Here is a 27,610-nt window from a genome sequence, read left to right on the forward strand (position 1 = left end):
TATATATATATATATATATATTGTAAACCACACAAACGTACTGTGTATAGATCTTCAATGCGACTAGAGAAGTCTTTCAATGACTTAATATAAAATATCTGTTTCAAGCACCGTTGATGGAAGCCTCCCAAAAAGTTTTAGTTAGTGTTTATAATGTCCAAATTTTCTTGCATATATGAGAGCCGTAAAACACACGGACATGCTGGGACCACACACGTTTTTGAAGTACTGAAAAAGACCGCGATATTTCTCTGCCAAGGCTACATCTTTCCGTGAGGGTATAGGAAAAAGTTTATTGCATATAATTTATCACTTTTAACGAAAATCATTGGTTCCACATAAATGGATCCAGGTGCTGGACTGTCGTTTTTAGATCTTTAAACAGAATGAGTTACATGCAGATACAAAAAGCTTCATAAAGCATTGCAACTCATTTTCTGAACGTGTTACAATATCACAGCCATCCGCGTAGAGTAGCTTCCTCACTAATGAAGACGAATTTTTTGTCTGGAAAAGTAATCTACGGAGATTATATATAATACCAGATGTCCGATTACTGATGAATATGTGGCCATAGAAGGCCACGAGAAAGACTATAGCAAGGTAGATATTGAATAACATAGGTGTAAACAGGTCACCTCGTTTGAGCTCATTATTAAAAGGTATTTCCTCCGATAGAGTACTATGGAAACTAACCCTAGCTTGCATTCTGTCGAAAGACCCAAAAATCTCTTCAGGCAGCTCAACTTCAGTAAGTTCTTCTAATGAGTTGATTTGCTTACAGTATCAAAAACTTTAGATGCTCCAATCAAACATTCGTACAACGGAAGATCTTGTCCATTGCACTCCTGCAATTACCGAGCACTGAAAATCATATCCACAGTGTCATGGCTTGTACTAATACCACACTATGGTTTCGTGAACTATTCCCTTGACAATTGTGTTAACTCATCTATTCAGAATAATCGTCGATGCACCTTACCAACAATAGATAGCAAAGCTTTTCCTCTGACCTTGAACTCATATTATACAAAGGCACGACTATCGCATCTTTCAAGTCTTGATGTACTTTATTTCCCCATCTCTTACGCTATTTATTCCTAGCGCTTTATTGTTGTTCATTTGACTACCAAAAGCTTCATCTCACTTCTAAAAGGCAATTCCCCAAGAGCCATGATTAGTTCATGTTGATTAATGAGATCCAATACAAATTCATCAACGGCTGGTTGACGATTAAGTAATTCGTATAATGTTTACACTATCGTCCTTGATATATTCTTGTTATTTCAAGATGGTACCGTCTTTCGATCTGAGAGAAGCAAAAGTCGAATTCTGTGGCCTATAGATCTCTTTAATTATTTGGTAAAACAGCCTCGAGTTTTTGCTGTCTGCTGTAAGTTATGCTTTTTCTGCCTTCTTTACACACCACTGCTTTTGAATTATGCGCATGCGCGTTTTTACCACTTTTCGGAATTCCTTGTATGTTTCTGTAGCTTGCATTTTTGCTTGGTTGGATGGATTTGCTGGCAAAAGTTTCAAAGAAAAATTGCATTTTATTTCAAGAAGTTCATCCCTTTCGTCATAATTTTAAGCAAAGTTCTTTTCCCGAAACCCTAAAATGTCTTAAATAGTAGAGGGTATTTTTATCTTAAATTCTCCCATAAATTTCTTTAATTCAGTTTAATAGAGTTAAGTACATTCTGAAAAATATTTTCTTTTTCAGGTTGATGCAGAAACTTTGAGATTTCGAACCTTTTATACGCGGTGTAGTGGTCCGTAGTGGTTTGGGGCAAATCCCGCGTTATGTATTGGCTCTTACCAGGCGACGATCCGTCCAACAATCAGCAACTCTCAATACTCGAACATTGTGCATTATAATCTATCATATGCCAGTGAATGAAACGTGGATGTTGCCATGTACTATTGTATTTGTTTATGACGAAACCACGTGTTTCAAATTACAAGTTCATGTTTGTTGCAAAATTGCTAAAGATGGACAATAAAACTCAGGTCTTATTTGGGGTAAATCCTTTAATAAAAGTGAAAACCGAATTGAAAAGAATATAGAAAAACAAAAAACAAATATACATTTTAGCGGGCTTTTTTCTTACAATAAATAACTTCTACAGTGTATGCCTTGACAAGTCGGTTGACTATAAGAAAGGGAAGGTTAGTTTAATCAGTTATAATGGAGGGCGTTTTTGTTACTTAAATTATGTAACAACGGCTAAGTATGCAAGGTGACAGGAAATAAGGAATTGAATAAAGAGAAAGCCGGATACGAAAAATGAAGAGGGTGAGCTGCTTTCCAACTATTGTAAGCAGTTTCCATGGTAACGAGTACATATTTCCTCCAAATTAGTTCGCTTAGTTTTGTTTAAAAATAATACTGGTTAGTATTGTTTAGAAATATACATTTATTAGGGTGATTCTAACTATTGCCTTTCCTGTCAAAATGTTTGCTCATAATACTAACGTATTTCGCATTTATGTCTTGTTTATTTAGCATTTTGAATATGTCTTCATGTCTTCATCAAAATCCTTTGAGAAATCAATAGAACAGATCAAAATCATAGATTTTTTTTTACAAGGAGGTCACCACTTATCAAGGCCCGGAAGCCACTCAGGGATAAGAGTTATTGCATGTACAGTAAGTACGTTGTACGTTAGTGTTGAGATTTCATAAAGTGTCTACTCAAGGGGGCAGTTCATCAGGAATTTGTTTATGTTTGATTTGAAGTTGTAGTCAGGTGGGAAACAGGCAGACGGAACAGAGTTCCACTGCCGTGCTGTTCTAAGAAAGAAGCTGTGTTCATGGAATCTACGTTTTGATTTAGGCACAGACAGAGAGTGAGGAAAATTTTTGACAGTGGCTTCAGCTAGACGGGTGTTTTTCGTAAAAGATTGGCGAGTGGGGTAGAGATTGGAGCTCAAACGAGCACTTGCGATGGAAATAACGGTAAAACAAATAGAGGCTCGCAACGTCTCTTCTGTGGGAAAGAGGGTACAGGGAAGAGAAAAGGGCATCCCCCACTAAGCCACGAAGTCTATTTTTACTCTGTCAAGGCAGGATAGGTATTTTTAGTAGCTCCTGCCCAGATATGGCAGCAGTATTTTATCCTTGGACGTACTTGGCTTTTATATAGATAGGGAATTGCATCAGTAGTGAGATATCTTCTGGAGCGGTAGAAGGAACCGACCACCTTTCCCTCGACCCTGGCAACAGACTTGATGTACGTGTTCCATTTCATATCAGGAGTAAAGGTCAAGCACAGAAGCTTGTCAAAACATTGAGCTTCTCCTAGGCGAGAGCCATCCATTTCAATTGATGCTAGATGGGGATAAGAGCTTTGATGGTGTAAAGATAGGAGTTAGGTTTTAGATGCATTAATGGTAACCAGCCACGTCTTCCCCCAATGAACTACACGCTCGAGATCAGAGGAGAGAGAATCCGAGAGAACTTTGTCATTTACAGCCTTTGATGTGTTGCCGTAGATGGTGGTGTCATCAGCATAGACGTCAACGAATGATTTAAGTATGTGTTTAGGGAGATCATTGATGTAGATCAGGAAGAGAGTTGGGCCCGGGATCGACCCCTGAGGGACTCCAGCATTAATACTGCAGGTCTCTGATTTTTGTCCATCGACCACTAGTCTTATGAGCCTATCAGAGAGAAATGATTTAATGATTGAGAAAACATTTCAAGTTATACCGTAGCTGGAAATCTTGTGAAGTAAGCCTTTATGCCATACCTTATCGAAGGCCTTTTATATGTCAAGTGTAATTGCCCTAGAAAGTTACCCTTTGTCGAGAGATTCGCTAATCCTATGAGATATAACCGTTAGCACATCTGCGGTAGATCTTGCAGAACGGAAACCATATTGCGTGTCACTAAGGAGGTTATTTCTGCTGAGGTGGTTGACTATTTCTCTATTTAGTATGGATTCCATCAACTTACTCAAGATACACAGGAGACTTATACGTCTTTACTGAGAGGTAGAGAACTTATCACCTGAATTCTTAAATACAGGGCATACTGATGAGGTTTTCCAGGGTGTTGGAAAGCACTTCACCTTAAGGCAACGCTTAAACAGTTTTGTAAGTATGGGAGCAAGTTCAGGTGAAGCTTTTTTAACACTATAATTGGGATGTCGTCAGGGCCAGTTGCTTTACTGGAATCTAGGTTCTTGATTAGCATGGCAACCTCACGCACATATATTTGTATATTACCTTGCGTGTTTTGTGTTATAGAAGGAAATATGGGGAGTTAATTGCCTTCGTCGCATAGGGTAGAATTAGCTGCAACGTTCTTTGTAAATAGTTTTGCCTTGTTTGATGCTGACGAGATGATCTCTGGTCCATTGATAATGGTTGGGATAGAACGCACACTTCTGTCAGGATCCTATTTGTTATTTGCCAAAACTGGTGGGAACCAAGCCGCTGATCAGTTACTTGTGATTTAACAAACTGGGCATATAGCTCTCTATCATTTTTATTACTCTTTTACGGTGGTTGCTGGCAGTCCTGAAAGCAGCTTTAGTCTCAGTGCATCTATTACGTTGGTAGTTATGGAAAAAGTGATTTCTATGCACAATGGCTTCAGCACATTCTGGGGAAAACCATGACTGGCTGTTAGGTTTTTGTTGGAATTTTTTAGATGGTATGAATCGGTCTATGTCTACAATCAACCATTCGGTTCGGTCCAATACTATAGATGACGCATCCTTTTTAAACATGGAATGCAGCGGTAGATCAGATATGAATGTACGGAAGCTATCCCAGTCAGCTATTGAGTAGTAAGGAAGCGCTAATAAGTAGAGGAATTCGCCAAGGATGGATTTTTTCAACGTCTAAAAAATACTGAGAAATTGAATTGATATAGTAATAGCGCAATTCGAACAGAACCTCCATCACATGCTGGATGATGTGGTGGAAACAAGTGAAAGTAAAGTAATTGCTTTAAACTTCTGCAAAACGGTAAGCATGGAAATATCCAGATCAAGATTTTAACAAAGTCGCAGTGTACCAGTTAAACAAGTTTATAGATTAAAATATCTGATCTGATTGAAGTTTTAAGTACAAAGTTGCATAGCCCCAGCAAAAGTCGCCTTAAAGATGCTCATCAATTATGATCTACAGAAACACAGAAGAGACGTTGCGAACCTGTCATTTTTTTATCGTTATTTCCATGGGAAGTGCTCGTCTGAGCTCCAATATTTGGTTCCCCCTCGCCAATCTTTCACGAAATACACCCGTCTTGCTGAAACCACTGTCAGCAATTCTCCCCACTCTTTATCTGAGCCTAAACTAAAACGCAGATTTCATGAACAAAGCTTCTTTCTTAGAAGTATATGCCTATGAAACACTCTTCCGTTTGCCTGTTTCCCACCTGACTACAATCTGGATGTCTTCAAGTCCAACATAAACACGCTCCTGATAAACCGCCCCATTAAGTAAGACACTTGATCAGATCTCCATTACTAACGATTACTACGATATTGTCCCATTGATTACTGTACACGCAATAACCCTTATCCCCAAGTGGCCTACGGACCTTGATAAGTGGTGACTGACTTTTAAAAAAACATTAAAATGACACCAAATTCAGAATATTTCTAACGTATGTATGGTCTGTTCTATTATACGGTTGTGAGTGCAGAGCAATCATGAACGGCACGAGGACGAGACTAGAGGCAACTGAAGCTTGGTTCATGAATAGAATTTTGTAAGATACCCTTAACAGAAAAAAAAACAGATCAAGAGGTATTAGAAATGACAAACACAAAACACATCTAATGAGAACAGTACAAAAAAAAGGCAGATAAGGTTCATGTGGCATGTCTACAGAGAGGCGGAATAGAACAGATTAGTTTAATGAGAAAGATTGTGGGTAGAAGAAGTAGAGGACAACAGTGAAAAACATACGTTGACAGTTTGAACACATGGGCAATACAAATAATTATGAGCAACAATGAATTCATGAATGCATGGATATATATATATATATATATATATATATATATATATATATATATATATATATAAAGAACTATTACCTTCAATGGGTTTACCGGGCAGAGCACCACTTCAATGAATGAATGATTCAAGGTTAATTTTTATAGAATAGATAGATAGTTAATATATCATGAAAAGTAACAAATACAGACATCTTATAAACATTAAATAACTTTTTCTTGTGGTTAATGTATACTAAATTTAAAAGGATATAGCATTGAGAGATGCATCGTTGTCTGTATCATACTATCCGTAGTATTTAGACTAATCACACTACTGTTCTCATCTTGAGTGTCATTTTCACAATGTTTCTGGTCGATGTAACCTCTGGCCTTCTTAAGGTGTATTTTGTCGAACTCAGGGATGCTTGTGTCGAACTCGAGAATTTGGACGGTGTTACGAGCGGAAACCTTTTTGTAATTCATGTGGGTTGCATGATCTTGTTTCGTCAGTCACGATGCAATTTGCAATTGTATTTTTCGGTTACCCACACTGAAGATTGAACCATCAACCTTCATGAAAATATCACTTTTTTTAGTATTTATTTTGCCAAGTATTCTAACCACTGCGCCACGGGTCCTTGCGGACGATTCTGGGACAGCTTTTCTGACCTTAAGCCTTTTTTAGTTTTAGTTTTATATATCCCTACATATTACTAATTATTACTATATATATATATATATATATATATATATATGTTATTTTTTTTACTTAGTTTGTATATATATATATATATATATTATCTAGTGTTTGTAATTAATGATTCCCATATCCTTTTAAATTCTATACTTGGTCTACTTAGTAATTGATTGTCTATCAGTATATGCGCTGCTTCTTTGAGTCGTCTTACTCTCCACAGTTCCCCTCTGTCTATAATTTTTACTTCGTCCCATAATAGTAGATGGTTTCCCTTTTCCTTTCAGATATGGTCTGCTATACGTGATTTTTCCATTAACTCTCACAAGCTGTTTCCTGAGAGTTGAATCACTCCTGACTACTGTCCTGATGTCAGTGTGTTTAAATATTCGTTTAAGTTTTTTTTTTACAAACCTTCATGTATGGTACACAAACTGTGTTGAGTTTCTGATTGGTGTCCTTTTGTGTTTGATCAAGATTTCTTGGAGCTGAAATCATGCTTCTGGATAGTTGTTTCGGTAGACGGTTTCTCTTAAACTGTCCATCTCCTCCTGATATGTACTGCTGTTACATATTGATTTTGCTCGGTGTGATAGGCAACGGACTATTCCTTTCATTACATGATATCGATGGTGAGTGTTGAAGTTTAGGTACTGTCCAGTGAAAGTTGGCTGATGACTCGTACTGGGCGGTTGTTTATGTCATCTGTATCACAAAAAGCAACTTTTACTTAGATGCTGGGTAATAACCGATTAATAAGCAGACGTAGTATAGAATTTTAAACGCTATGGGAACCATTAATTATGAACAATAGATAATATATATACAAGTAATAATTAAAAACATATATATATGTATATATATATATGTATGCGTTAATATATAGTTATAATTAGTAATATGTAGTGATATTTACAACTAAAAATAAAAATAGGTTTAAGGCTATAAAAGTTGTACGAGAATTGTCCACAAGGACCCGTGGCGCAGTGGTTAGAATACTTGGAAAAATCAGTTGTTAAGAAAGTGATCTTCTCCTGAAGTTTATAGAACAGTAGACCGAATAATCCAAATAATACGAATTACGAATCCTTTTCTCAGAAATTTAGAAACAGCTGTATAATAAATATAACAAACACGCCTTATTGTACAAATAGCAGAACTTTGGCAGTATGTTTAAACAATGAGACTAGAACATCGTTGCAGACAGTCTCATGGTAATAACAGATTAATCGGTGACGTCAACTACAGTTACACAAATTCCCTAAGTGACCACCATTAAATTTATTACATGTACCATTAAGCAATTTAATCAGGAATTCATATGACTACACTTATTCTTTCTCTAAGTCTAGCATTAAGGAATGTAATCGACTATTCTCTTGGCTCCCGTTATTTTTTTACAGATACGTTTGGGTCATTAATATGACCAAGGTTTATCTTTCATAATTGTTAGACTTACACGATCTGAACCATTTTCATGACTCTAATCCATTTATGAAAAGTACTCTCTTGCGATTGCTCGTTATCGTGCCGCCATTTTTTCTGTTGAGCTGTGAACATCGAGCTGCCTCTTATATTTATTTACTCTTTCCGATATCTTGCACATTGAAACATTTGTAGACGCAGTAAATGAAGTGTATACATTCACTTATAAAATCCCTGAGAAAAAGGATAGAAACGAATCTGAAACAAAATATTAAAGACAAAACATTTAGAGCTTTAAAAACAGGAAAAAGTTATAGCCCGTTGACTTAGAGAGAATGTTTTTTTTGTTATATTTGGGATTGTATATGATATAATTTGTGCTCATTAATGCATTAAATTCTCATCCCTACGAATGCTTATTAACCGAAACAATGCATTAAACGGATACCATAATAATCCCAGTACACTTTATCTTAAAAAATGGTGCATAGAAAACTTCAGCTAGATTGACCTAGTACTTCCCCTAAAAAAAATCTACAGTAAATGTTGCACTGAGGTGATGTATACCAATTAATATTCAACTGTGCACCAGACGCATAGAATAATACTTAGTTCGTTAATCATCATCCTAAGCTTCATATAAAATTGTTAACCAGATCGGCTAATTATTTTTCGAGAAAAAGTAAGACGAACACACACATGAGACAAACGAAATATAATGTATATTATTTAAGGATTGATTTTTTTTATAATGAAACTTGTGAACTCCATAAATCTACTTGTGCAAGGCGAATGAAACGGAAAAAATATTTTGTTGAGTCCAGGGTAAGTTGATTTGATTCTACCACGCCGATGCCTTAAAGCATATTAACATCGAACGTGCACATACACTTATTTTTGTTCTAACTCCGATAGTTTTCAATGAAAATTCATGAAACTTCGCACGTTATACGGCAATTATTAAGCATGCGCAGATAAAAAATTTGAAGCTGATTTGCGCAATAGTGAGCAAACGGCAGCTATTTTGTGTGACTTGAAGTTTTTGTCAGCGTGCCAACTTTATATGCAAGATGGGACGTAAAGGTGCTTTAATCAAGCTGAGAAATTTAAAATTGTTCAAATGCTCCATAATAAGATTTCTACCTTAGAAATTGCCAAAGCATTACACCGTGGTCATCGTATAATAAAAAAAATATTGGACTAACCCTCAACTTTGCAACGGACGTTTGACAAAGTGACAATTCGTAAGAAATCATATTTGTCACGTCGAATAATGAGCAAGATCAAAAGAGAAGTTCGCCATAACGAACTTGAAACTATCAAACAAGTTTTTGAAAAAGCTGGCGTTCCTGATGTGCGCAAATCAACTCGTTGCCGTATCCTGAAGACGATTGCAAAATTTGGAAAGCCAGAGGTCCGCCCTAAATTAAAGGATATCCACAAGAAAAAGAGGGTGGAGTGGACAAGAGATCACATGAAGGTGAATTTTCAAACTTTTTTGTTTACCGATGATTGTCGAGCGACCCTTGATTGGCCCGATTGTTGGAAGGGGAGATGGTGCCATAATGAGCGTCTACGTACCCAAAGGATCAGGTGTCAACAAGGAGATTGTGGAGTGATGTTCTGGACTGCAATCATTGGCAATGAGATGGTAGGACCATTCAGAGTCGCAGATGGAGTGAAAATTACCGCCAAACTCTACACTAACTTCATTAAAGAACACTTGGAACCCTGGCACAAGACGAAAATTTCGGCATTCCGGAAAAAGATGGTATTCATGCATGATAATTCATGCAATGGCCAATGACTCTTTATCTGAAAGTACATCCTTTAGACTCCTTGGCCTGACGCTCTCAGGAAACATGAGTTGGAACAATTACATCGAGAGTATCGCCAGGACCGCTGCGAAAAAGGTGGGTTCTCTCTACCGTGCTAACGCCCGACAGTATCCTATACATGTATAAGGTCACCATTCGCCCATGTATGAAGTATTGTTGTCGTATTTGGGCTGGTGAATCTACTACTAGTCTCTCACTCTTAGACAAGGTTCAAAAGAGAGTCGTCAATCTGATAGGTCCTGAACTGTCATCTTAACTTAAGCCCCTGTCACATCGAATGTTGCATCCCTCTGCCTGTTCTACAAGTACTTTAACTGTGAATGCTCTGAAGAACTGCAAGCACTTGTGCCCCCTCGACGTAAATACCCCGACAAACCAAACAAGCAGCTAAATTCCACCCCTTCACAGTAGAGATCCCTAGATGTAAGAGAGCCTTCTACTCCAGTAGTTTCTTCCCCAGGACAGCTAGACTTTGGAATTCCCTTCCGGGTCCCTGCTTCCCCAACTGTACTGATATCTGCAGAAGTTCAAGTGCAACGTGAACCGACATCTTGCTGCCCAACTCCCTACACAGTTCCCCTGATGCCCATGTCCCTGATAGTAGTCCCCTACAACAAAGTGGCAATATGCCTTGTTTGGGGTGAAAATGTAATAATAAAAAAAAAGATAATGCACCGTCTCATTCTGAATATTTGGAGAGAGTTTTTGCCAGACATGGGAAAATAATGCGATGGCCAGCCTGTTCTCCAGATTTAAATCGCATCGGACATCTGTGGAGCATCTTGAAACCAAATATTTATTCAGGGGAAAGGTAGTACAACTCCAATGATGATCTCTGGAATGCTATCCTGATTGCTGCCAAAGGCATTTCATCATATGAAATCGAAAGTTTGACAAATTCAAAGGAATAAACATTTTTTGCTCTTGTCAATAAAAATAGCAATTATATAAGATATTGTCAATAAAATGATATATAAGATATTGGTTGCACTATGAAACCCCAGACGTACCTCTCCATCGTACAGTATATCGATACACTAAGGCTGACTGAGATAGCTTCCGTACATTTATATCTGATCTACCTCTGCATTCCATTTTTAAAAAGGATGTGTCCTCTATAGTATTTGACCTGACGGAATGGTTAATTGTAGGTATTGACCGTTTCATACCCTCGAAAAAGTTTCAGCAAAAACCTAACAGCAAGCCATGGTTCTCTCCAGAATGTGTTGCTGAAATTGCGCAGAGAAATCACTTTTTCCACTGTTCCCAACGTAATAAATGTATGAAAACTAAAGCCGCTTTCAGGACTGCCAGCAACCATTGTAAGAAAATAATAAAGAATGCAAGAGAGTTGTATGCTCAATCTGTTAAGTCCAAAGTAGCTGAGCAGCGGTTTGGTTCCCACCAATTTTGGCAAATAGCAAACAGAATCCTGAACAGAAGCGTGTGCTCCATCCCAACTATTATCAATGGACCTGAGGTGATCTCGTCAGCATCAGACAAAGCCAAACTCTTTGTCAAGAACTTTGCAGCTAATTCTACCCTTTGCGATCAAGGCCGCCAACCCCCAATATTTCCTCCTGTATCAGAAAACACGCTATGTGATATACGTATATCTGTACGTGATGTTGCCAAGCTAATCAAAAACCTTGATTCCAGTAAAGCAACTGGCCCTGACAGTATTCCAATTATAGTACTCAAAAAACTTCAACCTGACCTAGCGCCCGTACTTACAAAACTGTTTAAATGTTATCTTAAGGAGAATAGTTTCCCATCTCCCTGGAAAATCCCATCAGTATGCCCTGTAGTTAAGAATTCAGGTGATCGTTCATCCCCCTCTCAGTACAGGCCAATAAATCTCCTGTGCTTCATGAGTAAGTTGCTGGAATCTGTGTTAAATACAGAAGTAATCAACCATCTCAACAAAAATAACCTTCTTAGTGACACTCAATATGGTTTCCGTTCTGCTAGATCTACAGCAGATGTGCTTACAGTTATATCTCATAGGATTAGCAAATCTCTCGACGGAGGCAACCTTTCTAGGGCAATTGCTCTTGACATATCTAAGGCCTTTGATAGGGTATGGCATAAAGGTTTACTTCATAAGATCTCTAGCTATGGTATTGCTGGAAATGTCTTCTCAATTATTAAATCATTTCTTTCTGATAGGCTTATAAGAGTAGTAGTTGAGGGGCAAAAATCAGAAGCTCACAGTATTAATGCCGGTGTCCCTCAGGGGTCCATCCTGGGCCCAACTCTTTTCCTGATCTACATTAATGATCTTCCAAATCACATCCTTACATCATTTGTAGACATCTATGCTGACGACACTACCATTTATGGTAGCACATCTAAGACAGTAAACGACCAAGTTCTCTCCAATTCTCTCTCCTCTGATCTTGAGCACGTAGTACAATGGGGAAAGGAGTGGCTGGTTACTTTTAATGCATCTAAAACCAAGCTTCTCTCTTTACATCATTAACATTCTGATCCACATCTGGCATCAATTGAAATGAATGTCTCTCGTCTTCAGGAGGCCTCAAGTTTTGACAAGCTTCTTGGCTTGACCATTACTCCTGATCTTAAATAGAACACGGACATCAAATCTGTTGCCAAGGCCGCTGGAAAAATGGTGGGATCTTTCTATCGATCCAGTAGATATCTCACTGCTGATGCTATTCTCTATCTATATAAGAGCCAGGTACGTCCAAGGATGGAATACTGTTGCCACATCTGGGCAGGAGCTGTTAGAAAGGACTTGACCTGCCTTGATAAAGTTCAAAATAGACTTCGTAGCCTCGTAGGAGATGTCCTTTTCTCTTCCTTGCAACCTCTATCTCACAGAAGAGATGTTGCGAGTTTGTCTCTGATGTATCGTTATTTTCATGGAAAGTGTTCGACTGAGCTTTGATCTATGGTCCCCACATCGCCAAACTTTCACAAGAAACACTCGTCTAGCTGTAAACACTATCAATAATTCCCCCCACTCTTTATCTGTGCCTAAACCTAAACGTAGATTCCATGAACAAAGCTTCTTTCTTAGAACTGCACGCCTGTGGAATTGTCTTCTGTTTTCCTGCTTTCCGGCTGACTACAATATGGTTGTGTTCAAGTCTAACGTAAATAAGTTCTTGATGAGCCGTTCCATATAAGTTATCAAATTTACCAAATTTTCATTACTAATGATTACTATATTGTCAAATTTCTACTGTACACTCTTTAACCCTTATCCTTGAGTGGCTTCTTGGCCTTGATAATGTGGTGATGCCTATGTAAAAAAAACATATTGAAGTTGTTTGTTCTTTATTTTTGTCAATTTACAAATTCCTAGAATAATCAAAGTTTCGATGATCTTTTAGCACTTCACCATATTTTAGCATTGGTTTGCATATAAAGTTGGCACGCTAAAAAAAAAAATGAAAATCACCAAAATAGCTGCCAATTGTTTATTACTGTGCTGATTAGCTTAAAATTTTAGATCTGCGCTTGTGTTATTGTTGCCATATAACGTGCTAAATTACACAAATTGTCATTGAAAACTATCGGAGTTAGAACAGAAATATCTGTTTGCATATAATTCTGACACGGGTTGTAGATATGTACGTAATGTAAAATAGGACAAATATATTAGTACCATTGTCAAAGTTACTGCAAAGAGAGGTAAGTGAATCTAATCAGAGTTTATGCACTCGCTTTACAAAGACATTATTCGCATATGCATGGAGTATTGTTGCTAGTACATCAGCGATTAAACTTGCTATCTAAGTGTCCGTAAAATATTCATACGAATAAATCCAGCGCTATTAAACAAGCTCCAAACCCTGTTTCATCGATGCAATGTGTCTATTTTATAATGAATGTGTTCTGACGAATCAATAGTTCTTATTTCATAAAAAAATCTTTACTCAAATAGTTTCTTCCCTTGAACTGCTAGACATTAGAATTCTCTCATTTATTTACTACCATGTAAATATTTCAATGTTATGTAAACAGACATACTGCGGTTAAACTCACTAATATGTGAATATGTGGGAATTTGCCTTTGAGAAAATAATAGAATTTCAAAATGATAAAGTCGGAAATAAAAAAGAAAATTTGTTTTTTTCTTGGTATGATCATTTATAAATACACAATTTTATTATATAACTATGTCAAGCATAATAGCCATATATATATATATATAAAGCTGAATGTCCGAGTGTGTGTGGTGGGGTGATCACGAATAGGCTCCTATATGGTTGATTATTCTAAAAGACTGATTACATATAATGATAGAGGATTTATCGAGACAGGAATGGGTATGTTTAATCTGGCAGAACGGTGGTTCATAAAAATTGTGGGGTCTGCGTTCGCGCCTGGTCTACAAAGTATGGAAACCAAAAATTTAAAAATTAAAAAAAAAATGTTTACAAGTGTTTTTGATATAGATGTATATAAGAATATTTTGATGAGCATGTCTTAACTTAAATAGGGATGGTATTATAAAATTTTGGGGTCTGCGTTCGTGCCTGGCCTCCATAGAATGGAAATAGGCACAGACTTTAATATAATAATAATATTTCATATCCATCTGCGTAAGTATACTTTGATACTTATGTTTCAGTTTAAAGAGATATGGTATAATAAAATTATGGGGTGTTCGTTCGCGCCTTAGCCCCATATAATGGAAATATGTCACAAACTTTAACAAGGTTTTTCAATATAGATCCACAGAATATTGTGATAAGTGTTTCAGTGTGAACAGGTATGGTATAATAAATTATTCGAAGTTATCTCTTTACACCCATTCCTTTTCATAACCTATCATACTTTCATAAATCAGAGTCTATTTTCAACGACGGGTAATTTTGCTAGTATATATATATATATATATATATATATATATATATATATATATATACATATATATATATATATATATATATATATATATCCTAAGTAGTCATATTCACACATGGGACGACACAAATACACACACACACACACACACACACTAACACACACACACACACACACATATATATATATATATATATATATATATATATCCTAAGTAGTCATATTCACACATGGGACGACACAAATACACACACACACACACGCACACACTAACACACACACACACACACACATATATATATATATATATATATATATATATATATATCCTATTTATCGTATACTATTTTACATGGAGCTATTGCTAGTTAACTGGATTAAATTTTTTATTCCAATTAAAAGTTATTATAAACAATTATTTTTTATTCTCACCTATGTTGCTACTCGTTCTTTATTTAGAATAATTTTACTAATATTTATTTATTATTAATTAACTAATATTATTATTTTACTAATATTATTTATAATAATCTTAGTAATATTTATTTATAATCATTTTACTAATATTTATTTATAATCATTTTACTAATATATATATGTTTTACGGAAGCATTATGTTAGAGTTTCTGAGAATAGCTCGCGTTACCTTAAAATTAGCAAATTTTATGCCCCCATTTTCTACCTTAGTAATAAAGACGTTTAAACAATTGGTGATAAAACTTAAATATTTAAACAGTTAAATGAAGCATGTGTTACTTATCCTGATGCTTTTAAAACTCTTGGCTTGGGAGAGATGCTAGTCTAGCGGCACTGATGAATTGTGATACAACGAAACAGGAATATTTTTAATACCGATAATCATTGGATTTGCACACCAGTACATTTATTGTATTTCATTATTCTGAATATATATATATATATATATATATATATATATATATATATATATATATATATATATATGAACAAATTTTGTAAATATTAACTCTTTAATATTTATAATATATTTTAAGTTTACCATTTTGATTACCTTGGTAAACTTATTGTAATTTTTATATATATATATATATATATATATATATATATATCTTTTCAAAGGAAATAAGGTAAAAAAAAACGATAAAAGTGCTCGATATTTTAATAGAGCGGTATATAATTTTTTTAATTTTTTATTGAGCCCATAATAAATTTACATTACTGTTTCCATTGGATTTTTATCCCAGGAGATGAGGTAGAGTACCAATTTCATCGGAATGTATAGGTGGACTGAAGTTTAAATTTACAGAAATGGTTATAAAATTATTACGACCTCCCTCTCTATTTAATACCCCCCCAATGACTTTATATCCATTTCTGTAAGTTTAAATTTCAGTCCACCTATAAATTCCGATGAAATTGGTACTCTACCTCATCTCCTGGGGTGAAAATCCAATGGAAACAGTAATGAAAATTTATTATGGGCTCAATAAAAAATTAAAAAATTATATATATATATATATATATATATATATATATATATATATATATATATATACTCAGAATAATGAAATGCAATAAATACTTCCGAGATATCATATATAAGCCTGAAGAATACTAAAGTGGATGAAACGTGGAATATTCAGTGTAGCTTAATCGCCATATACATTTTATAACTTACTAACAAGCTCTACCTACTTATTGAGAACGTTTGAAGTAAATACTTAAAGTTTACGCATGAATCTATAGCTTCGTATATACATTTATGTGAGTAAATTAAGTAGTTATATATATATATATATATATATATTTATATATATATATAACTACTTTGTTTACTCACATAAATTAATATACGAAAGTATAAATTTATGCGTAAACTTTAAGTATTTATTTAACAGCGTTAAATATGTATGTAGAGCTAGGTAGTAAATTATAAAATATATATGGCAATATATATTTTATAATTTACTATATATATATATATATATATATATATATATATGCGTAAACATAGTTTTAATGAGTAATCAATTATATATGTACATATATATACATATATATAATTTATTACTCATTAAAACTATATTTACGCATAGAACACTCACAGAGTTCCGTATTAATTATCATGCTTTAGATTGACAAAGTACGGATGGTGAATTTTTTTTTTTTAATTACATTTTCACCCCAAACAAGGCACATTGCCACTTTGGTGTAGGGGGCTACTATCAGGGGAAACAACTACTGGGGTACTATGTAGGGATTTGGGCAGCAAGATGTTGGTTCACGTTGCACTTGAACTTCTGCATGTCAGTACAGTTGGGGAAGCAGTGACCTGGAATGGAATTCCAAAGTCTAGCGGTTCTGGGGAAGAAACTACCGGAGTAGAAAGATCTTTTAAATCTACGGATCTCTACAGTGTGTGGGTGGGATTTTGCAGCTTGTCGGGTCTGTCGATGGTGTTCACGTCGTGGGAGAACAAGTGCTTGCAGTTCATCAGAGCATTCACCATTAAAATACTTGTAGAACAGGCAGAGGGATGCAACGTTTCGTCGATGGGACAGAGGCTGAAGCTTAGATGCCAGTTTAGGGCCTATCAGATGTGCGACTCTCTTTTGAACCCTGTCAAGGAGCGAGGGACTAGTAGCCGATACAACAGCCCAAATATGACAGCAATACTCCATAAATGATCGAATGGTGGCCTTATAGAGGTACAGGATACTTTCGGGTGTTAGTAGTTTTCTAGCACGGTATATTAATTTTATGTGAGTAAATGAAGTTGTTATATATATATATATATATATATATGTGTGTGTGTGTGTGTCTGTGCGTGTGTGTGTGTCTGTGCGTGTGTGTGTTTGTGCATGTGTGTGTACGTATGTGTATGTGTGTGTGTATCATCCTTGGCTCTCACTCAAGTCCGAGTATCGGGATCTGTCATGAGTCGCAATCTTCATGGTTAATGTTCCAATTGCGAGGCCCAGCGGTGGTGGAATAGCTGTGTACAGTGTTCACAGAGGAGGGTAGAAAAAGACAGAGTCGTAACGGTGCTCGTTTCCCCATTAGATGATTTCCCTTTTCATACCCTTCCCCCATTTTCCCTAAGTAGGCGGTGTTTAGCTTCACGTCGTTCAGTCCGTGACAATTTTCTCCCGCGAGAATACGATGTTAGTAAGCGTCCAGATGCGTTTTAGTTGGTCATTGTAGCGAATTTTAAGTCCTACTCGTGATCAGGTCCTGATCGTGATGGCGAGCTCGGTATATATGGTTTTCTATGGGAGGCTAGAGGAATGCATTCTGTGGACATTTCCTGTTCAGCAGAGGCAGAAGTAGATGATGGTAGTGTCGACGAGTCTTATTGAGTCTCTGTCAAGCGATTTTGTATTCGTTGTGTAGCTCTCCCCAGAGATGTTGAAGCTTAGCTTTATTTTCAGTTGTTAACAGCGTTTTAGCATTTTTACCTTTCTTCTAGATAGGGTCCATGTTTTGCAAGCGGATAAAAGGGTCGAGTGCTAGGAAGACCCGGATTTTGGTAGTCATTGCAAGTCTGTAGTTTTTAAACATGCGATAGTTGGTTCGACCAAAGTTGGAGTACACTGCCCTGCTACTATTCTCCGCGTCTTTTCTGAATGTAATTTGGATGTACGTATTGAAATTCGAATGCTCCGTAAATAAGAGAACTGATCTACTTGCCCATATTGACGTATTTGTGTTAATGTTCGATGCGGCACAACCCGGCATTGACAGTGATGTTAATGTTTGAGGTTGCATAGCTTAGTCTTTTCTGTGTTGACCTGCATCCAAAATTGTTCAGACATCGTGTTGTGTGCGTCCGCTATTGTCTAAGGTTCTCTGCAGTCTTCTCTGGGGAAGCATCGTATATATAATCCCGAGAAAAAACATAAGACTTAAAACAAATTTTAATCATACTATATGTATTTAGAAGCTGAATCGATAAGAAAAAAATATATTAAAGAAATATATAAAAGAATAGAAATATATGTATATATATATATATATATATATATATATATATATATATATATATATATATATATATATAAGAACCAAGTTCTTACTTCATTTGAATTTTGAAATAGTTTAGCAGCTATTTTATTGGCTAATGACAAAATAGAATTGTTTTTTTTATTACGTTTTAAGTTGATAGACCAACAAATTACAGAGGCGTTTGATAAATGCCTATCACGATTTCTGATGTTATTGAGGAAAGATTTCAATATCCGATAGAGTGTAAGCGCCGGCTGAGAGTGTGTATCAAACAACAGAAAAAAGCATATATATATATATATATATATATATATATATATATATATATATATATATATATATATATGCATATATATATGCATATATATGCAAGTATATATGTGTGTGTATATATATGCATATACTCAACTTACAATGATAACAGACATTACTCTGTATTGTTTGTTGTGATAATTTTAAAATAGATGCTTTATTCTTCTCATTAGTCTAAATTTTACTGCACATTTGGGAAATCTTCAACGTTTCTCTGTAAAAATTAATCAAGTTCCTTGACTTCAGGAATGCTTATTCAACATAAAGGTAGCTATTTTATGCATATAGCTCTCTCCTTTACTATGTGTAACTTTGAATGTCCTCAACAAGCGTAGCAAACTCAATTTTACACAACACATGATTTAATCTGGCTTTATTTCTATGCAACTTATGTATAACAGAATTTAAAATAAATTAATTAATATAATAAAACACATTTGTTCTTATTTTTTTAGTTCACGAGGTTTTTTTCTTAACAAGAAATTTTTGAATAAAATTTGAAAAAAAAAAGAAATAAAAAATGATTTTCATCACATTCGAGAGTTATCGATTTTTGCCTTTAAGGGTGTATTTAATTTCAACCTAAAATCGTTACTTGATTAAAAAAAAAATAAATAAATGCTGCTTATTAACATTAACAAATTTGGTGATAAATGTGAAAAGTTTGAAGGAGAATATAAAAAAAACATATGCATATATATATATGTGTGTGCGTTTGTGTGTATATCAATATATCTCCACCCACGCCTACCTGAACCTGCTACCCCCACACACAATGCAATCGAATGTATCTTTAACCTTCAAAACTGAAATATTGTCAACACCCGCCTCTCATCCTCCCCTTTTCTTTCTTTCTTTTTTTTTTAAACACCTTTTTTTTCCAATGACTAACAACCACTTCTGCGAAGCTGTCGGATCGTAAACATGATCCAACATTAGAAACATATGTAGCCAAACAGATAAAGGGTAATAAAAAATAAAACACATATTTGCTCTGCTATAGCATTGAGCACTAGTATATATATATATATATATATATATATATATATATATATATATACTAGCTGTGTTTAGTGGAAAATTCCTCTATCGCTGATGCAAAGTCTGGCGATAATAAATGAGAGCTTTACAAAGGAAACATAAAATATATTTTTATAAATCGCATTTTAAAAGATAAAGGACTTTTTAAAAATCGCTTAAAAACTAAGAAGTATTGTTTATACTGGCTGTAAACTTATTCTATATTGATTTAGGTGAAATAAAAAGAAAAAATAACTCACAGCGGAAATTTGTAACTTTATATATATATATATATATATATATATATATATATATATATAATATAGGCGACTAGAGAATTTAGTTTTTCTTGAAGTCCTTTCCTCCTTAAATAACTGAGTGTATGTGTTTTATGTCTCGATAGAGTACTGGATGTTATTTTCATTTTTGTGTATAGTATTATTTTACATTTATTCTTCTGCGGGAACGCATGGGTAATGACTAATATTAAATGCTTTGCCTTTGTTACTTAACACAAATAGGTTATAAACAACATGCTATTGTAAATTGATTTTATGTATATGTACTGAAAAATACACGTGTGTACTTTAAATACTTGAAAATAATTTAAAGGCAAATAGGTAAAAAACATAATTAACTTGTTGTGCACAATATTTCTCTAAAACAGAAATATCCTTTTTATTCTGTTGTCTAATATTGTAATTTGAATTTATATACATTGTATCAATTTATAAACTATTCTATTCATATTGTTTATTATGTAAACACTATTCTGTTCACAATAAAAATTTTCGCAGCTTTCTATTTATCACGTTCGTAGTCAGCGTCCTAAATTATGCAATAATAAATGAACCGATTTTTGTAAAGGAATACAATCTGTTGTCTTTACATGAGTATTAAGAAAAAAACGGCTGAACCAACGATATTTCAGTAGATGAAAATATTTACACGAGAAGGGGCGGCACCTTATACACTGATTTAAGAGTAAGTAATATAGTATGTTTCTTAATAAAAACAAAAAAAAACAAACAACAATATTTTCATTAGAAGAAAACATTTGCAAAATAAGCTATGGCAGCTATTGGTTTTTCTATTTTTAACATTACATGTTAAAAAACATTTGTCTTTAACATAAAAAAATCGTCCCAGCTTTCTTCCTTTACAGTTTTGCTTTAATAAAAGATATCGTTTGATCGAGCCTCCGACCTTATGAGATGAAATATTGAACACATTTCTTAATAAAAGAGGGTGTTAGTAACCTCCTTCATCAAATGGGATCGTGTCTTGATTGGGGTGATTAAGCTAAAAAAAAAAAAAAATTAAATTAAATTCTTACACGATTCTATTTTCTATTTTATTTTTGTTTTCCTTTACTTTTGGGGGGAAGGGGGTATTTAAAATGCTGTTGTCCTCCATTTCTCATTATTTCACATTACTGTGGATGCGTAGTTTGTTGACAGACTAACATATCATAAAACTATCTCTTTTTATATAAAACACATTTTTACACTTAAAGCCTGAATTATATCCAGAAAAATATCATTTTTATTAATTATGATTCAGTTTGTATATGACTACATTTACGCCAGTTTTTATAATTAATTTATCCGTCAATTAATTAAAGCCGCTAACGTACAAATTTACCTTTCATTAAACTATGCTGAATATGATGATCTCTTTCAACTTTGGCGTAGACAAGTAGTTTTCGAGATATAATGTCATGTATTGTGGACTGTATTGCACGGCACTGCCATCCATTTCTTTTTTGGTTTATAGTCTTTACGGGTGAGTATGCTGACATTTAACTTAGGGCAAACACTTTTACAACCCCTCACCTTATTAAATGGGGTGTATATTCCGAAAGCCGTTCTTACCATGACGTGTTTGAGCGTGTCTATTCCATACAAGAACTTAACATCAGGAGGTTCGGTGGTATCTATTCTGAAAGTCGTTCTTAATATTAGGGCGTTGGAAATTGGTCACCAACAACAACCGTAGTTTATTTTCAAAAGTGAGGGGCATGCTTTTACATGATAGGGCTGTCCCCTTCTCATTTAAGTAATCAGACAGAGTAGATAAGTGAAAATGATATTAGCAAAAGGCGGGAATCGAACCCTATAGGTAAGTGGTTCATTGAAATCCGAGGAATGCAGTCCATTGTTAATTCTTTTAGAAATAGCTAAATATTATTTATGTTAGAAAAAACGATTGTCCATCAATTTAGAATAACTGGATATTAAATATGCCAGTTAAAAGAATGGACAATACGAGTTAAAAATATTGTTTAAAAATATGTTAGATATTAAACAATTAGAATTGAGAATTCTTTGTTTGCAAAACGTTTGTTTGGACATACATATGTAAATCCACGTGAAAGTTAGTTACGTTAGGAATTTTCACTTATATATTCTGTCTTCTTACTTACATGCGAAGGGGACAGCGCTTTCATGTAACAATGCTTACACCGCATAACGCCGGTTAACGGGGCCTTCTAGTACAATAGAAATTAAAAAAAGTAAAATATATTAATTCCTAGCTGACAAAACGAGAACAATCTACCTCATTTGGATTTCAGTTAGACATTTCGCAATGATTTCCGAGTAAGATATTAAAACTGTTAACTATCCTGCAATTTTACCCCATTTTATTCTCATGAACTATTAACTGCACTGTAACGTTTCCTTAATGTTATTCTCATAAACTCATATAAAACAGCAGTTTTAAACTCGCATTTAAACTAATTGGAATATTTTCAGTAAAATCTAGTCATTCTTCCTTGTTGCCAAATTTGTCAACAAAATGTATTTCCTCTTTTAAAAATCAGAAAATTTATTCCAGAAAAAAAAGCATTTTATAAGCCTAGTCAAACCATGAAAGAATTGAATAAAATTCAAGTCAATGGTTAAAATACAATCAATCAATAACGTTTCCGCCCCTTTCATGGTTTTAATTGAATAATATTACGTAATAATGTTACGTATTATGAGAAAAATATGTATGATAATGATATCCGTCCGAATAAAGAAGTATTAATAATTTATGATGTAATTAAATCGGCCGGTAATAGCGACATTTTATTTACAAAGGAGTCACCACTTATCAAGGCCTGTAGGCATCTCGAGGATAAGATTGACTTAGTGTACGGTAGTCAACGGATAAATGCAGTCATTCGACCTTAACCTGACAAATTTCATTTTTCCCCTTTTGCACTGATTTTTCGCAGCATAAACCCAAATATAAAGTTTTTAATGGGTTCAAATACCCTATATCTTATGTTTCCTGTCCGTAGATTAAAAACTGACAGAGGAGTTTGATAGGCCAATTTTTTCATACAAATATATATACGCATACATAAATATATATATACAGAAGTTTGTGTGGACTATAACCTTTTTACGCAAATATTACGCAAGTATAAATCATGTAGAATATTTGCATGGATATAATTACACGTAATATTAAACTAAAGATGATGATTCAAAGAGAAAACCGAAAAAACGTATAGAGAATCAATTACAATGAATATTAGTAAATATATATTATGGTAATAGTAGAAAATCTTCCCAATCCGAATAATGGACTTTTGAAATTGTGCCATTGTTTTCTAACTTTTCTCATTCCTCATGTATTGCGTGGACATTTTTTAAGTTAAAATTCGATTTAACATTTTATTTTAATTTGTAGTGAACTTCTGTTTTTCTGATAAGAACGAAGTTTTCGAAAAAGAAAAGGCGAGTAGAGTTTTCAAATCTATAATATTTTTTCTGTTTGCTTCGTTTTATTTTATTAACGACATTAACTTTGTTACAAAACTAATTAATCGATAATTATTATAAGTTGAACAGTGCACTCCAGTCTAACCCAAAAAGATTTTGTGGATACGGAAGTACGTATACGTTAGATATATAAGGTTTTATACGTGAACGAAACAATTTAGTCCTCATTTGAACTTTACTTTTGTACCTGATACTTCTCTTGTAATCTTGTTTGTTTTTGTTTACAGTGGACAACGTAGTTTTTAAGTGTGTTCATTTATTACCTATATATCATTCTCTGATTTGCACATTTATTTCTTATATTTACGTAATTTATTCTTTTACTCTGCGCCATTTTCTTTTTACTTGTCTCTGTGTCGTAAGACAATGCGAATGTTTATGGCTTACAAGGCAACAATTAAGCAGATTTATCCTCGAAGCAAGTCTTTTTATATGCTTTCTTTCTTTCTTATTTATATTCGACTCTTTTGTTCTTCACTCTGATGGTTATCTTTTGATATATGTACTAGACGCTTTTGCAAGTTTACGTTCTTACTCTAATAGCTATATCAGTCAGTCTTATTAAATGTTGGACAAAAAAATTAACATGTCGCTCGAGATTTCCGTTAAATAATCTACTCCACGCCGTGAGTTCAATATACAAGCATACGAGACAAAATTATTGTCTTCATTCTTTCGATTTTTAACATTATATAACGTATGAAACAAATTGTCTTTTTATAAAAACTTTCGACAACATTTGTATTGTTTCACTAAATGCCATGCCCTCCGTATTTTTTTAAAGAATTAAATTTCCGTATTTCGTATTTTCTTCTGTTCCCAACATTTGTAACAGCATTATCGTTTTATTCGTCCCACTGTTGTTCACATCTATTCGTAAATATTGTTTAAAACCTACGAAATAAACTGGAAGCGTTGGACCTAAATCCAGATTGGATTTAAATTCTGATGGAAAGTATCCTCGACCGTAGTAATTTAGTTTACCTAAACAATGTGACTTTCAAAGGTTAATGTTTTTTTTTTGCCTGTTCTTCAGTAACTTTTAAAACCGCTTTTCGTATTGGTGTTGTATCCGCTGTTGTAGAAATTGTGGTCTGAAACATATTCGTTAATTATGTTATCTGTTAGATTTTTAACGCATTCATGAATAAACTACTTCTTGCATAGACAATATGTTTTTTATATACAAGAAAAAGAGGCAGGTTCTTACTATCTGTAAAAATTGAATTAAAGTCAGTGTTACGTTCATTGTTAACTTACAAAAACTGAAACGAAATAAATTACTCACGTTCTGTAAGTAAGTATGTTCTTATAATGCTCTCCGTTTACTTTTTCAACCTGCGCAGTTCTTTCGATTCATTCATCCTTTTCCTCGTCATTCATATTATAACGGAAATGGTATAGATATACATCTTGCTTGCAGCACAAAAATCTAGTACGTCGCAGTATGCAGGAAGTAGTGAGTGTCGTAGTGAAAGCGGGAATTTTAAGCGTGAGAGTTGTGGACATCTCCACGCTTCCAAAAATATTTCTATCAGCTGGGGGTCATGACAAAATTATGATACAACCAACACTCGGGTTTTAACTCGCGAAAAGAAAGAAAAACACACATCCGTCTCTCATGATGGATATTGTATGATTTGAAATGTACATTTATATTTCCATGATGAAAATAAAAACAAATAAAAATAATCAAATGCTTTTTTTCCTTTTAATAACACCTTTTCAACTTCAAGTGGTTTCCAAACAGTTATGTTGTTAATTTTCTAATACACACACACACATACACACACACACACACACACACACACACACACACACATATATATATATATATATATATATATATATATATATATATATATATATATTTGGAAAAAAGATTTCCAGCAGAGTAGTGTATTATAAGAGAAAATTTCGAATATATATATACATATATATATATATATATATATATATATATATATATACTCTTTATTTGTTTTTACATAAGGAGTGATATGTTGTTGCTACACAGTCATGAGCATGTTTGGGTCGCTAGTTACCAGTAATTAGATAATTCTTCAGGCGATACAGCTTATACGAAAGCAAAGTTTGCAATGAAAATATCAGGTGTTCCTCCTCATAGGGATTCCGTCAAATGTTGAAAAAAAAAAAAGATTTGGTTGCATGTAAGTAAGACCCAATAAGGGCGTGGATTAGAGTCTGTGCTTAGAAATAGAACTGAATAGAAAAGGATGTTTATTGATGATTATTTTAAGGCATGCCTTGTCCTTCCTATTTACCGCCCACCTCCGCCCATATATATATATTTACAACTATATAAAAAACAAAATCACTTTTGATCTCAAGTTTTAGTTGGGAAACTAATTTTCTAATAAGTCTTATTTCTGGCAGTCACTGTAATAATTTGTATCCAAAAATTCATATGACCATGATATTATTTCATGGCTCATAAGTTTTCTCACCATGAAACAGTGTTTCAATATTTTAAAACAAAATAGTATATTAAATCATGTCTTTCTAAAAGTATTGATTACGTGCACCTCTATTAAACAAACAAGAAAATGAAACATTTCCGAGATCAGATGTAGTCGTTTGCTCTAATTAATTTGGTTCATCTGTTTATATTCTTAAGAATTATATGTTTATCTATGTATGCATCTATTTACTTATCTCTTTATATATATATATATATATATATATATATATATATATATATAATATATATATATATATATATATATATGAAAATAAAGTTTTTTATTTTCATAAAAGCAATGAATAACGAAGCAAACTGTTTGACATTTTTTTAATCCATGCCATCTGAAAATTTACAAGCAATCTTGCTACAGAAATCAACTTTTATCTACTTGCTATTTAATCCACCATTTTCTACCGTCTTAATTTCGAAGTTTTTCTATTTATTTGTTATAAAGTGTTATCACGTACGTATCCGACATTACAAAGAACTTCAACGTTTTTCCAGATCGTGGACACTTTAACATAAATTGTCGTTGGGCCATATGCGAATATGACGAGAGATTATGATGAAAGCTTTCATTGAATAGAAATGTTTCATGCGGGCATCATCTCATAGAAACAGTGTGAGAAATATCACCAGATGTTGCATCGTTTCCGATCTTATTAGCGTGGGGATAGAATATAAAATGATAAGCGAACGGAATTATAAATTGCAAATATAGAGAGTGTGTATTATTAGAAAGAAGCTGGCGGGAGATGGATGTGAAAAGTGGATAACCTCGGAAACTGTGTTTGCTAAACATTGGCAGAAAGCGTTTTCCAAGCGTCACTTGTGTATGGATGCTGGCATTCTTCAAGTGAACCCTATCTTATATATGTATCTAATCGCTGGTCTAAAATGTGGTATTTTTTGATCCATGCGAATTTACTTTCTTTTGTTGGAAAAGAAAAGTTTTTAGAATATTAAACAATTTGTGGCGTACTAAAACATTAATCATTAGTCAAAAGTATAAAGACGAATATAACGTTATAGTAGAAGAAACTACTCACAGAATCAGCAGCACATTTGTTTTATCTCTTCGGTGACGTAATCTGAAAAAGTAAAAAAACGAGATAAGAGTATATAATGTATAATGTCTGTGAAGGTTTTGGCATAGAAAAGTAATACTCGTCTCAAAATGAAGACATAATGTGTAAGAGGTTGATATACAAACAACATAGCCGATACTTTTCTATACCTTCGTCTATGTTTCAATCTATATGTCTTCCTCGTCAGACTTG

At 34.0% G+C, this 27,610-nt stretch overlaps 1 protein-coding gene across 1 annotated transcript in view; it reads right to left on the bottom strand.

The window, feature by feature from the left end:
• The window catches only part of LOC145278101 (thyrotropin-releasing hormone receptor-like), a 518,816-nt gene that overhangs the window by 257,283 nt on the left and 233,923 nt on the right, over positions 1 to 27,610 (bottom strand). Inside the window, exon 2 of the mRNA XM_080130370.1 lies at positions 27,380 to 27,421. The gene's annotated coding sequence lies outside the window, so the exon portion shown is untranslated. The remainder of the gene's footprint in view (positions 1 to 27,379; positions 27,422 to 27,610) is intronic.

The sequence above is a fragment of the Euprymna scolopes genome, chromosome 6 (genome assembly GCF_053919585.1).
Source record: "Euprymna scolopes isolate OS-2025 chromosome 6, ASM5391958v1, whole genome shotgun sequence".
NCBI lineage: Eukaryota > Metazoa > Mollusca > Cephalopoda > Sepiida > Sepiolidae > Euprymna > Euprymna scolopes.